This window comes from Pongo pygmaeus, chromosome 6 (genome assembly GCF_028885625.2).
Source record: "Pongo pygmaeus isolate AG05252 chromosome 6, NHGRI_mPonPyg2-v2.0_pri, whole genome shotgun sequence".
In the NCBI taxonomy this organism is placed as follows: domain Eukaryota; kingdom Metazoa; phylum Chordata; class Mammalia; order Primates; family Hominidae; genus Pongo; species Pongo pygmaeus.
The window spans coordinates 65657687-65672824 of NC_072379.2; the positions used below are offsets into that span (position 1 = coordinate 65657687).

At 35.2% G+C, this 15138-nt stretch overlaps 1 long non-coding RNA gene across 1 annotated transcript in view; it reads right to left on the reverse strand.

Moving 5' to 3' along the window:
• Positions 1–293: 293 nt before the first annotated feature.
• LOC134739829 (uncharacterized) overlaps positions 294–15138 on the reverse strand; it is a 61545-nt gene continuing 46700 nt past the window's right edge. The window contains exons 2-3 of the long non-coding RNA XR_010126858.1: positions 1716–1764; positions 294–494 (exon numbers count right to left, since the gene is read on the reverse strand). This is a non-coding gene — a long non-coding RNA (uncharacterized LOC134739829). The remainder of the gene's footprint in view (positions 495–1715; positions 1765–15138) is intronic.

Below are 15138 nucleotides of genomic sequence, written 5' to 3' on the forward strand. Positions count from 1 at the left end.
CTCACAGAGATGACCATTTATAGTTGTCCCTCAATCGTCGAAGCATCTTATTTTAATTTTCTTATCAATGATGATTATTTGAAATCTTTTTGTTAACCTTTTTAATGTCTTTTTCCCATTGCCCCAAGACAGTCTTATCTGCTTTTTTGACTGCTGATTCCCAATGCTTAAAACAGTGCCTGTGCCACATACCAGGTACTCAAAACCATTTGCTGAGTGTATGTTAATGAACTAATAGCTTGAGTGAAGACTTCACAATTAATATTGCATTACCTTGCATTTATTTAGCACTTCACAATTTATAAAATGCACTCACTTATCTCATTCATCCTCCTGATAATCCTGTGAGATGGGCCAGGAGACATGAACTATGCCCCAAGACACCTGAGGTTCCGAGAGGTTAATGAACCATGTTTGGTACTGGAGAGCTGATACTGCACCCTAGGTTCTCTGATGATCTTGATCTTTCTACTACCCCAGGAGAAAAGATGGACCTAGGAAGAAAAAAAACAGTGGGGTCAATTTTGTCCCAGGTTGTAGGTAAATCGAATACCAATATCCTCTATAATTTTCACTGAAAAACAATACAACAAAACTTGAATGATTAATGGATATAAAAATATGGGGCATAATGTGGAGATGGTTAATGACTACAAAAATACAATTAAATAGAATGAATAAAATCTAGTATTTGACAGCACAATAGGGTGACTATAGCTAACAGTAACTTATCATACATCTTAGAGAAATGAAATAGTGGAATTGGAAAGCTCCTAACACAAATAAATTATAAATGTTTGAGGTGATGGATACCACAATCACCCTGATTTGATCATTACACTTTGTATGCCTGTATCAGAACATCACACATACCCCATAAATATGTACAACTATTATGTACCCATAATAATTAAAGATAAAATTTAAAAATAACTTGAATAAATATGTACCCAGACATGATAGATACAGAGAGAGAGATGATAGATCGGTAGATTCATACTAGACTAAAATCTAGGTTAAATTGACTTCACAGGTATACTTTATTCAATAAATAGTTAAACTTGTATTTGTTGAGTAAATGTTTAATGATTCTCGATTGTATGCTCATTGTTAAGGTTTAATTAGAAGATATAACGTATTAGTCTAGGGCAGAATTTTAAGAGGCACCAGAGTAGAATTGCTATAGCTTTAGCAATAGCATATAGCATATTTAGTACAACATATAGCCATGTTGTACTTGCCAATCCAGCAAAGGACACTGTTAGTGGGATATCAGGCATAACATTTCTTAATTTCTGGTGTTATAAAATAAAATGTTTAAAAGACAGAAATATAAATTCTAAGATGTTCAATGAAAATTACTTCTGTGTAATAAATAATGATACGGATTCTTACAGCTGGAAGGAAACTGTAATTTAAACCTCTCATTTCACAAGTGAGGATGCAGATGCTAAAGAGATTAAGTAGTTTACCCGAAGTCAACACTAGGTTGATGGTAAGAGGTGAGTCTCCATCTCAGGTATTTTTGTTTCTGTTCCAGTGTTCTTTCACTTCAACAAATTGTGTCTCCAATATGCAAATCAAAGGAGTTTGAATTGAGTCATTATTCAAAAATTAAAAGCTTGGCTCTTTAATGTAAATGTAATCACTCATTTTCTCTTAAAAAGTGATGGATCAATTCTTAATGATGAGCAAACACTTTTACTTCTACTTACCACAACTGTGTTGTATGAAAGGGCATGATTCCCAATTTTTGATGGAAAACTGTAAAGAAAAAGAAACACATCTGTGTCAATCAACACTTCTATTAAATTTCTATTCTATTCCTTCTTAAGAGAAAATGTAGCAACTTTGTGGATTCTCTCGAAGCAGAAAAAGCATTCCAGAATAATGAAGTATTTTAGATACCAAATCAATACTTGCCACATTTGAGTGATACAATGATTAAAAATTCCATTATAAAAAAGCAAGAAACATAAAGTATTCTCTAGATAGCAAAGAATGGGTGGGACTTGATACTTCTGTCACCATCCTCCTATATTGTGGGAATTTGTAATGCAATAGCCAACACTATGTAAAGCCAGGGAATGTTATTTTTCAGCACCACGTGAGATGCATAATGCCATCTGATCTGATTAAAAAAAGACTATTTAGAGGCAAATGCTATAGCTCAAAATGTTATATAGCATTTGGTGATGGTGGGTAGGTTTATGTCATAAGAATGGGAAAACCCTATTGATTCAGGGAGAAAGATAGTGGAGGATTTTTGTTGTTGTTATAAATTAAGCTACTTCAGACTTCTGACTAAGCAGATTATTGAAGACCAATACATCCAACAGGAGATGATAACCTGGACGTAAAATGAAGAAACCCATAAAGAAAAACTGTGATCAGACTCTCGATGCAAGGGTCGCAACTTTATTTCAACCTATCAGCCAAGGTGAACGTGAAGGACTATAAAGGGAGCCTTGGTCATGATTAGGAGAAGGTACACCCTCAGTTATGTAAGGAAACAGCAGCTATCAGTGCAGTTATGTGACATGCATTTCTATTTAATAAGTAGATTTATTTATAGTAGTATATAGTTTATTTTCATTGTAAATAACTTATCAACAGAGTCACAAACGCCTTCCTTTTTGTTAAGAAAATAAAAGATGCAATAAATGTTAAGATATTCACTCAGGGACAACATTTAAGCAGTCTTCAGCCATGGTCTTGCAGAGCCAGTGTAGTCAGATATATTAGCCTGTGGGTTAGGGAGTCAGCATTAATTGGTTTCTTTCCATGTCTGCGGTTTGAGAAGTAGAAAAAGAAATCTGACAAGAAGTTTACAATTCAACTTTAGATTATGAATTAAGTGGCCATTTTTCGTGTGGCTTTGGGTAGATTAATTAACTCTTTAATCTTTGTTTCTTGCAAGAATTAAATGAGAAGGCAGATTTGCTCTGAGAAGAATCATAGCATCACAGTCAAGAGCACAGGCTTTGGATTAAAATCAAACCACATTTGATTCTTGTTCAACATTTACATATTATATGATATTGGGAAAATGATTTAACCTTTTTTTGATGCCTGGCACATTTGAGTACTTCAGGCTATTATTAATAAGAATGACAGATCAGTTTTATTAAACATAAATTAATCAGAATTGCGTATAAGTCCCAAGAAATTTGTGAGTTTGTCACTGTAATCAGAGTTAAATAAATGTTTGCTATGAATGACTCATGAAAAAGGTGAGTTTTAGAGCTTTATAGGAGAAAAATGTAAATTTTTTTTTTTTTTTTTTTTTTTGAGATGCAGTTTCCCTCTTGTTGCCCAAGCTGGAGTGCAATGGCGTAATCTCGGCTCACTGCAACCTCTGCCTCCCAGGTTCAAGAGATTCTCCTGCCTCAGCCTCCTGAGTAGCTAGGATTACAGGTGCGTGCCACTATGCCCGGCTAATTTTTTGTAGTTTTAGTAGAAATAGGATTTCACCATGTTAGCCAGACTTGTCTCGAACTCCTGACCTCAGGTGATCTGCCTGCCTCTGCCTCCCAAAGTGCTGGTATTACAGGTGTGAGCCACCACGCCCAGCCAAATTTGTCATTATTTATAAAAATTATAAATATGCACATTCAACCACAGAACTCTGGGATATTGCAGAAACTACAGCATGAACACATAAAACTATAGTACAGTGATATTCATGGCTGATTATTTGAAGCAGCAAACACTTGGAAAAAATAAATTTCAGTAATGAAAATAGTAATTACTAATTTATTGAGTATTAATTATATTTCAAAATATTGTAAGTCTAAAAAAATTAAGTAATAATTTATTTTTCACAAAACCCCTATGGACTTTTATTATCATCCCTACTTAATTATAGTCATAATAAATAATTATGTATATTTATATGTACTATCCTAAAATGCTGTTCAAGAAGAAATAAACAAGATTCAAAATCCTATTACACACACACATGCACTTGCACACATGCACAAAAATTTCAAATTTTATATATATATGTATGTATATATATACATAGGTCAAGATTGTTAGACTGGATTAAAAAAAAAATCTAACAAAGTATTTTTGTACAAAAGACTCAGTTTAAATATAAGGACACAGAAAAATTGGAAATAAAAAGGTAGAAAAATATATATCAAAAGATACGAGCCAAAAGTAAGCTGAGGTCTAGAATGGTTTTTGCAGTAAATTTTTTAAACAAGCAATGCTCAATAATAAAAATGCTCAATAAAAAAATTTTCTAAATATTAAAAAAGTAATAACACTACTGAACTCTATAAGGCTATTAGTTGTATATCATATCCATAAAGGCATTTTGGAAAACAAAAATTGAAGGCCAATCTCACTAATAAATATATATACAAAAATTCTAAACTAATATGATCAAAAGGACTCTTGCAATATTATAAAAGGATAAAAACACAAAAGATTGGGTTTATTTCAGGAATGCAAGGTTGATATTCAAAGATCAATGTAATTCATCATATTAACACAATAAATGAAGAAAATCATTTTCTTATTGAAAAATTAAAAACCTACTCATGAAAACTCTTAGTGATATCTGAGAATATAAGGAAAACCTCTTGATCTGGAATGCATTACTAATTACAAAAAAGGAAGAAAAGCCAATAATACCATCATAATTAATGGGAAAATATTGAATTCTTTCCCCACGTGTTCAGGAAAAATATAAGTCTGGCTACTGTCACCACTTCTGGTCAACATTTCATGAAACTAAATATATTGGTTTATAGAAAATTATGCCCAAACCTAATAACTTAAAACAACAGCATTTTTATTATATATCACAATTTTTGTGGGTCAGAAATTTAGACAGGCCTTGGCTGGTTTATTCTTCTATTCCACATGGCATTAACCAAAGCCACTCAAAGGATTCAGCTAGAAGATGGGCAGATTTGGAGGATACAAGATGGCCCCACTCACATGCCTGGTACCTTGGCAAGGATAGCTGAAATGTTTGGGCTCAGCTGGGACTGTTGACCAGCATGTCTTAAACTGGCTTCACCATGGCTTGGGATTCCTTACAGAATGAAAGTCTCATTCTGTAGTTTCATTTCATTTTATTTTATTTTAAATTATGTAACCATTTATTATTAGTCAATTAGGTTACATATAGTTTTGCACCATAGTCAATAACAATTTTGTGCATAATGTTTTGTCTGCATTTTCTATTTTTATTTTTTATGTTTGAGTCATACAAAAGTGGAATTAGTAGGAGAAAGGGTATGGATACTTTATTTTTTATGTAGCAGTTCAGGGACCCAATAGGGCAAGGTAAAAGCTGGCAGTTCTAGTAACGCCTATCCCCAAAACTGCACCAACTTCACCTTTGCCATGTTCTATTGGTCAATCAAGTATAAAGGCCACTAGTAGACCAAGGGAAGACAGGCAGGAAGAAGAGAATTAGATTCAATTTTTAATTGGTGGTTATCTTTAATTGTCCTGTCCACAGAAAGGAAGAAATAAATCTGTTATTAACTGAATTTGACATTATCATCTGTATAAAGTCCAAAAGAATTACATACAACCTATTGGAATCAAACAAGAAATTTGGCAAGGCCACTTGTAGAAGGGCACTATAGAAAAATCAATTGTATTCCTATAAATCAACCAAAAACATAAAAGATAAAATACTAAAAATATCATCTCAAAAGAATAAAATATATAGAGTACTTGCTAGCAAAACATACTAAGGATATTCCACAGTAAATACTGCAAAATATTATTGTGATAAATTAAAGAAAATCTACATACACGGAGGCATATGCCATGTTGATGAATTGGAAGACTGAATTGTATAAAGATGTCAGTTCTCCTCTGATGGATCTATAGTTTCACTGTAGTCCTAATCACTATCCCAGCAGTATGTGTGTGTGTTCGTGTGTTTGTAATTTGAAAAAGCTGATTATAAAATGTATGCAACATGTAAAGGGTTAAGAATAGCAATTTTGAAGAAGAACATAACTTTAGAACCTGAACCACCATATTTAATAATGACTAACAGACTGGTATGAGTGCAAGAATAGAAAATAAACCAATGGGGAACAAATTAGAATTCAGAAACAGACCCAAACACATCATGACACCTGATGTTTGACAAAGCTGACACTGCAGTGCATTGGGGAAAGGATAACAATTATTTTTTTCAATAAATGGTGCTAGGTCAATTGGATATCCATTTGAAAACAAATAAGTGTTGAACTTTTTATCTCACACAATCCACAAAATTCAATTCTAGTTGGATTGTAGATCTAAATGTGAAAGGTAAAAAAATAAAGCTTTTAGGAGAAAACTTAGGAGCATATGTCATGACCTTGAAATAGACAAAGATTTCATAAACACCAGCCATAAAAGAAAAAAAGAGTAAGTTGGATTACATTAAAATTAACAACTTCTGTTCATCTAAAGACACTATTATGAGAGAAAAAAAGCAAGCAACAGAGTGGGAGAAATTATTTACACCACATATATCAGACAAAGAATTTTTACCCAGAATATAAAGTAGTGCTGTGAAATGACAATCAAAAGCAAATAAGCCAACATGAAAATGGATAAAATTGAGTGGTATGAAACAAAAGATAACCAAGTACCCACAAGAAAACAGAGAAATGCAGATGTAAACTGCAAGAAGACAACTCTACATGTTTACTAGAATGGCTAAACTTGAAATACAGGCAACAAAAAATGCAGTAAGGATGCAAGGCAACTGAAAGTAACTTACACACATCTGATGGCACTGTAAATCCATACAGCAATGCTGATCAACTATTTGGCAGTATCAACTAAACTGAAGGTATACAGCCATATCTTATTTTATTGTGCTTTGTTTTATTTCAATTCTCAGTTACTGCATTTTCTACAAATTGAAACCTTGTGGCAATCCTGTATTGAGTAGATACATGGTGCCTTTTTTTCAACAACATGTGCTCACTTCATGTCTCTGAGTCACATCTTGGTAATTCTCACAACATTTCAAACTTTTTCATTATTGTTATGTTTGTTATGGTGATCTGTGATCAGTGATCTTTGATGTTAGTATTGTAATAAATTTGGGGTATCACAAACCATTCTGAGTCTGCAAACTTAATTGATAAATATTATGTGTGTTCTGACTGCTCCACTGACCAGTCATTCTCCCATCTTTCTCCCTCTCCTTGGGCCTCCCTATTTCCTGAGACATAACAATAATGAAACTAAGCCAGTAATAACCCTACAATGGCCTCTAAGTGTCCAAGTGAAAGAAAGAATTGTACATCTCTCACTTTAAATCAAAAGCTAGAAATTATTAAGCTTTGTGAGGAAGGCATGTCAAAAGTCAAGACAAACGAAGGCTAGGCCTCTGGTGCCAATTAGCCTAATTGTGAATGCAAAGGAAAGGTTTTTTTTTTTTTCCTTTCTTTAAAAAATTATTTTAAAAATTGATATATCATAGTTGTACATATTTTTAAGGCACGTGTGATATTTTGATACATGTATGTAATGTGTAAAAAGTTCTTGAAGGAAATTAAAAGTGCCACTCCAGTGAAAACACAAATGATAGAAAGCAAAACAGCCTTATTCTGATATGGAGAAAGTTTGAGTGATTTGGATAAAAGATCAAACCAGCCACAGCATTATTTTAAGCTAAAGGCTAACCCAGAGCAAGATCCTAACTCTCCTCAATTCTACAAAGGCTGAGAGATGTGAGAAATTTGCAGAAAATAAGTTTGAAACTATCATGGGTTGGTTCATGAGGTTTAAAGAAAGAAGCCATCTCCATAACAAAAAAAGTGCAAGGTGAAGCAGTAAGTGCTGATGTGGAAGCTGCAGCAAGTTATCCAGAAGATACAGCTAAGATATTTGAAGAAGATAGCTACACTAAACAACAGATTTTTAATGTAAACAAAACACCCCTCTTGGAAGAAAATGCCATCTGGGATTTCATAGCTAGAGAGAAGTCAGAATGTGGCTTTGAAGCTTCAAAGGACAGGCTGACTCTTTAGTGAAGGGCTAATGTAACTGGTGACTTTAAATGGAAGCCAATGCTCATTTATCATTTCAAAAGTCCTGGGGCCCTTAAGAGCTATGCTAAATCTACTCTGTCTGTGCTCTATAAATGGAACAACAAAGCCTGGATGACAGCATATCGGTTTGCAGCATGGTTTACATAATATTTTAAGCCCACTGTTGAGACCTACTGCTCAGAAAAAAAGATTCCTTTCAAAACATTACTGCTCATTGACAATGCTCCTTCTCACCCAAGAGCTCTGATGAAGATGTACAAGGAGACTCATATTGCTTTCATGCCTGTGAATACAGCATATGTTCTGCAGCTCATGAGCCAAGGAGTAATTTTGGCTTATTATGAAAAAACTCCATTTTGTAAGCTGCCATAACATAGTGATTCCTCTGATGGATCTGGGCAAAATAAATTGAAAACCTGAAAAGGAGTCACCATTCTAGATGCCATTAAGAACATGAGTCATGGAAAGAGGTAAAAATATCAATGTTCAGAGGAGTTTGGAAGAAGTTGATTCCATCATGGATGAATTAGAGGGGTTTAAGACTTCAGTGGAGGAAGTCCCTGCAGATGTGGTGGAAACAGCAAGAGAACTGGAATGAGAAGTGAAGGCTGAAGATGTGACTGAATTGCTTCAATTTCATGATAAAACTTGAAAGAATGAGGAGTTGCTTCTTATAAATGAGGAAACGAAGAGGTTTCTTGAGCTGGAATCTACTCCTGTAAGATGCTGTGAATGTTGCTGAAATGACAGCGAAGTATTTAGATTATTACGTAAACTTGGTTGATTAAGTAGTAGCAGGGTTGGAGAGGATTGACTTCAGTTTTGAAAGAAGTCCTACTATAAGTCAAATGCTATTAAACACCATTACATGCTACAGGTAAACATTTCATGAAAAGGAAAAATCCATCGATGTGGCAGACTTTATGTTGTCTTATTTTTAAAAATTGCCCCAGCCACCCCAACCTTCAGCCACTACCACTTAATCTGTCAGCAGCCATCAACATTTAGGCAAGACACTTCATCAGTGAAAAGCTTATGACCTGCTGAAGGCTCAGACGATCATTAGCATTTTTTAGTAATAAAATATTTTTAAATTAAGGTATGTATATATATTTTTAGACAGAATGCTATGGCATACTTAATAGACAACAGTATAATGTAAACAACATGTACTGGGAAACTAAAAAATTTGTGTGACTCACTTTATTGTGACCTTCACTTTATTGTGGTGGTCTGGAACCAAACCCTCCGTATCTCCAAGGTGTGCCTGTATATTCCTGTAAAAGCATAGCTAACATTTTGTCCTGCTAATGTAATGAATAAGCAATATGTATCACATGACACACAGAAAACAAAATACTTTCCACCCAGAGATACAGCAAGAATAATAGGCACACCTGTGTAGTTCTGGGCCTCAAAATAAATGAAACCTTGAACATTTCCTAGAGCCCTTGCCTGCCCTATAAAAATGTCTTTATTGCTGATTTTGTGATGCTGATATCTGAAGATAGGCCATGATCTTTGCAAACATAATAATCATATAGAAATGTTGCTCTTTTCCCACCATGAATTGATGAATCAACTAATGTAAACTTGGAAATTATGCTGATTTTTTCAAATAGTTTGCTCATTTTTTAATTTTTTTTGAGTGTTCTGGAATCTGAGTTCTTTGCACTACTTTGCAAATAAACTTTTCTTCTTCAAGTCTGCAAGTCTTCTTTTAAATCTTAAAACACAATAATCAGCTCCTAGTTCTACACCCAACACATTACATGCATAAGTTTAACAGACGTGTATAAGACTGTTCACAGCAAACCATGAATAAATGCATGTGGTACAGAATGAATAGACTAGACTAAATAAATGAATTGTAGCTTATTTGTTCAATGAAATACTATCCAACATAAGAATGAGCATGACACGTTGTTGTGAGGAACAGCTCAGCACACATAAGGTTGACTCAGTGTGTGTCAGTCCTGCTTGTGTGGAAAATAGAAGCCATGTATGTGAAAGAAAAAGTTTCTTTCTGAACAAGTTCCTTAGAATCCTGAGTGACTCCAAAAATCTAGAAAGACTTTGGTCAGGGATGATGTGAAAGGGTGGGAGTGGGGGTTAGTAGTAGTGTGAAATGGTTGGAAGAAAGAGAATTACATTTTAATAAGAATAAAAGAGACTTAAGCTTGTAGAGAGAGGAAGGCAAAGGAGAATCAGCATGTCCAGGCATGGTTTTAGCCTTGCCAAGGCTGATGAGCAATCTTTAGCTACTTTCCTGTCTCTTCTAATCTGGCCCATGATTAAATTGATTAGCTTAATACATCTCCTAAACATTTCATGGATGTAATGTCCTTCAATGATAAGTATGAATAGAACTGAAGCAGGTTATACAACTGCAGATTTATCTAGCTAGAGTTTCTTAACCATAATATGCAAGTGCCTGAATCATCAAATGCCATTCAATATTTAATGATACAGCTCCTATACATGCGGGCACTAGAAATAGAGAATAAAACATAAAATTTGGGCCGGGCACAGTGGCTCACGTCTGTGATCCCAGCACTTTGGGAGGCTGAGGCAGGCAGATCACGAGGTCAAGAGATCAAGACCATCCTGGCCAATATGGTGAAACCCCGTCTCTACTAAAAATACAAAAATTAGTTGGGTGTGGTGGCGGGCTCCTGTAGTCCCAGATACTCAGGGGGCTGAGGCAGGAGAATCGCTTGAATCCAGGAGGCAGAGGTTGCAGTGAGCCGAGATCGCGCCACTGCACTCCAGCCTGGCGATAGAGTGAGACTCTGTCTCAAAAAAACAAAAACAAAAAACCTGTAAGATTTGGTTTCTTTACTCAAAAGAGCTAAAATAATACAACAAGAAATGAAGTTACCACATATAAAACCAGTGAGTGGGTATAAAAATGACATTTCAGTGTCTATGTTGTGTTAAGGGCTAACACTCAAGTGTCCAGCAGAGGATCTTAGCTGAGATAAGAGCCCATGAGGTGCAGCACCAGGAAGCATCTGTGATAATTTTGTAACAGCATCACTGGAACTGCGTACATCTTTATGCTACAGTAATATTTAGACCACCCGTGGTATTACATGTAAGGTTTTACATAGGTGTGGGACTAATCATTATTTTCCAACATACCTAAGTGGGATACCAGCTTGATGACCTTGATTAAGAAAGCCTATGGATAATTCTAGATTTTGGAATTCATCTTGACCCAATGACTCTGGAAGCTTTTATATGAAATGGAAGGTCAGTAACACTTAGGATCCTTGGCAACTTTGCTATGGGGAATCCTTCACTGATTGTAACACAGAAAGAAGTTGTGTCCACTCTCTCACTTTAAAAGGGACCACTGAGTTAGCACAAGCCATGAAAATCAAGATGGTGCCAGAAGTATTGAATTTCCAGCTCAAAACCAACACAGCAACAACCAGAGGTGAAGTCCAACTTTGAGATGGGCACTTGGGTTTTCATTCCCTTGGCAGGTTGCAAAGATTATGAGGATGGATTCACAAGCATTTGTAAGGGCCCCTGGAGGATTCCAGAAATGTTTGGGAAGAGTCACCATGAGAAAAGTCTAGGTTCTCTTTCAGTGCAGGACTTGGAGCATCAAAATTGGAAGAATTTGTCTAAGTGTCACCTCATACATTCACTTAACAAATAATTTATTGAGAATCTGTTCCCATACCCGGCAGGATTCTAGTCTTTGGGGATATAACAGTGAATAATATAGATAAGGAGCCTGCTTTCAGAGAGATTATATTCTACTGAAGAGAGTGAGAATATATAAACTTGAAAACAAATGCAAAGGTTACAGAAAATATTAATACTTCTGAAGAAAAATTAAATGGCAATGACGTGAGAAGTGCCTGGGTTAGGGTGAGTCCTTTAGTCAGGGCTGCTGGCCAGGCCACTCTGTGGATCTAAATGGTGAGAAGCAGGCAGCAATATAAAGATTAGGGAAGAAGGAACAACACAGCTTCAAGAAGCCTTGGACATGTTGGTTACAGTAGCATTTACCTGGGGGAACTTACTTGACTCCTTGAGTTTATAGACAACTGTCATAAAGGTTCTTGGGGAAGTCCTATAGTCTCTGATATATGCTAATGGATGCACTAGAATGGCAAGAGAAAGACAATTAGATAAATTACACGGAGCTGGCATTGCTCTTGCACTGATGGCATATCTGAAGACAACCTATCGAAAGACCTCCACAGATCTCCCAAGCTTTACCTCCACAGGTACATGCAGAGCTAAATTAATCACTGAATCTCTGCAGCTCCAAGAGTATATTAATACTCCTTTACCAATGCCCTCACATTGAATGTTACTACAGAGGCTTCATGTTTCAGTGAAAAGACTTGAAATTTTGAAGTTTGAAGACTTGAGTTCAGGTCTGGGTTCTACCTGACAAAATTGAGTAAACTTAGACAAGCTACATAATCTTTCTGGTCTCAGGTACTTTATCTGTAAATTAGAATGATGATACTAAGATCATGGAGTTATTGCAGTGATGACATGAGATCAATGTCTACAAGAATTGTTTTTCATTGCAAAACATAATGCTAATATTTGCCTTCAGAATGTATTCAACCTGAACCAAATCCAACCGCAAGGTGAATTATCTTCTTAAATATCTGCTACACAACAGATATATCTTTTATATCTCTCTTTCCTTAGGAATTGCCAACCAAGAAGAGCTGACTGGTATCTCTAGATGAAGCATCTGACTCTAGCCTCTCTCCAAAAGGACGAATGAACTCTCAGCTTCTCGCTGGGTTTATCCAGTGTGTCATGTGCAAGTTCAGGGCATGAATCCATTCAGCCTAAAGCAATTCACGTTAGAAATATTTGAGCCACACCTGTGTTCATGCACCTTAGCTTCCGACAGAGCCCGTGGCCATTCCTGACTCATACTTCCATGTCTTCAAGTGAGAGGGAGGAGGACTACAGTGGAATGTTACCTGTGACAGTGGCCAAGGACCACAGCAATTCAGATCTACTTAGTGATAAATAGTAACAGTGGGTCATACTTTTCTGATCTACTATCTTCCTCTATGGTTTCTTTTTTCTTTTTAAAAAAATATTTGAGTTATACCTTTCCAAAAAATTAAATCACAGGGCCACCCACCTCTGAAAGCAAGGAACCCTTCCCTTTTTAGTATGAAGCAACTGAAATGCAAAAAAAGGAACATCCACAGAAGGCTTAAACCAAGTATGACAGGAAGCTGTGATTTCTAGGCCACATGTGGCTTGCCTGGCTTTTCAGTAAGACTCATGATCTATTTTTTTTAATTTGCAAAGATTCTTAATTAGATATATTTATTAAATTTTTAAAATGCTTTTAAATGGATACATAATAATTGTACATATTTATGGAGTACATATGATGTTTTGATACATGCATACAATGTGTAGTGATCAAATCAGGATATTTAGGATATCCATCACCTCAAATATTAAGCATTTCTTCTTGATGGGCACATTTTAAATCTTCTCTTCTAGCCATTTTGAAATATACAATAAATTATTTTCAACTATAGTCACTCTACTGTGCTATTAAACACTAGAAGTTATTTCTGCCATCTAACTCTATGAGTTACCCATGAACCAGCCTCTCTTTATCCTCCCCCTCAACCCTTCCCAGCTTCTGGTATCTATTATTCTATTCTCTGTCTCTCTGAGATCAAGTTTTTTAGCTCTCACACATGAGCGAGAACTTGCAGTATTTGTCTTTCTGTGGCTGGCTTACTTCACTCAACATAATGACCTCCACTTCCATCCATGTTGCTGCAAATGACAGGATTTCATTATTTTTTATAGCTCAGTAGTATTCCAAAGTGTGTGTATATATATATATATATCTCACAATTTCTCTATGCATTGTTGGAAACTTTGGTTGATTCCATATCTTAGCTATTGTGAATAGTGTTGCAATAAACATGGGGTGTAGGTATTCCTTTCACATACTGATTTGTTTTTCCTTTGGGTAAATATGCAGTAGTGAAATTGCTCAATCATATTGTAGTTCTATTTGTAGTTATTTTGAGAATCTCCATACTGTTTTCCATAATGTCTGTACTAACTTACATTCCCACCAGCAGTGCATAAGAGTTCCTTTTCTTCACATCCTCACCAACATTTGTTCTTTTTTGTCTTTTGATTGTAGCCATTCTCAGGTGAGATGATATCTCATTGTAGATTTGATTTGCATTTTCTTGATGATTAATGATGTTGAGTATTTTTTCATATACTTGTTGGTCATTTGTATGTCTTCTTTTGAGAGGTGTCTATTCAGGGATTTTGCCAATTTTAAAATCAGATTATTATTATTATTGCTATTGAGTTGCTTGAGTTCCTCTTATATTTTGGATATTAGTCCTTTGTCAGATGAATAGTTTGCAAATATTTTCTCCCATTCTATAGGTTGTCACTTCACTCTGTTGATTGTCTCCTTTGCCACGCAGGTTTTCAGTGTAATGTAGTATCATTTGTCAATTTTTGTTTGTGTTACCTGTGCTTCTGAAGTCTTAGCCATACAATCTCTGCCTAATGTCCTGAAATGTCTCCCATGTTTTATTCTAATAAAATAAAGTTTTATAGCTTCAACTCTTATGTTTAAGTCTTTAATCCACTTTGAATTGATTATTTTATATAATGACAGATAAGGGTCTAGTTTCATTTTTCTGCATATGGATATCCAGCACCATTTTCCTAGCACCATTTATTGAAGACACTGGCTCTTTCCCAATGTATGTTCTCGGCAACTTTGTCAAAATCAGTCACCTGTAAATACATGGACCTATTTCTAGGTTTTCTATGCTGTTCCTTTGGACTTTGTATCTGTTTTTATACCAATACCATGCTGTCTTGGTTACTATATCTTTGTAATATATTGTGAAGTTAGGCAGTGTGATGCCTCCAGCTTTGATCTCTTTGCTCAGTATTGCTTTGGCTATTCAGAGTATTTTGTTTTCATGCAAATTTTAGAATTATTTTTTCTATTTATGTGAAGAATGTCATTGGAGTTTTGACAGAAATTGAATTGAATCTGTACATTGCTTTGGGTAGTATGGTCATTTTGATCATAGTAACTCTT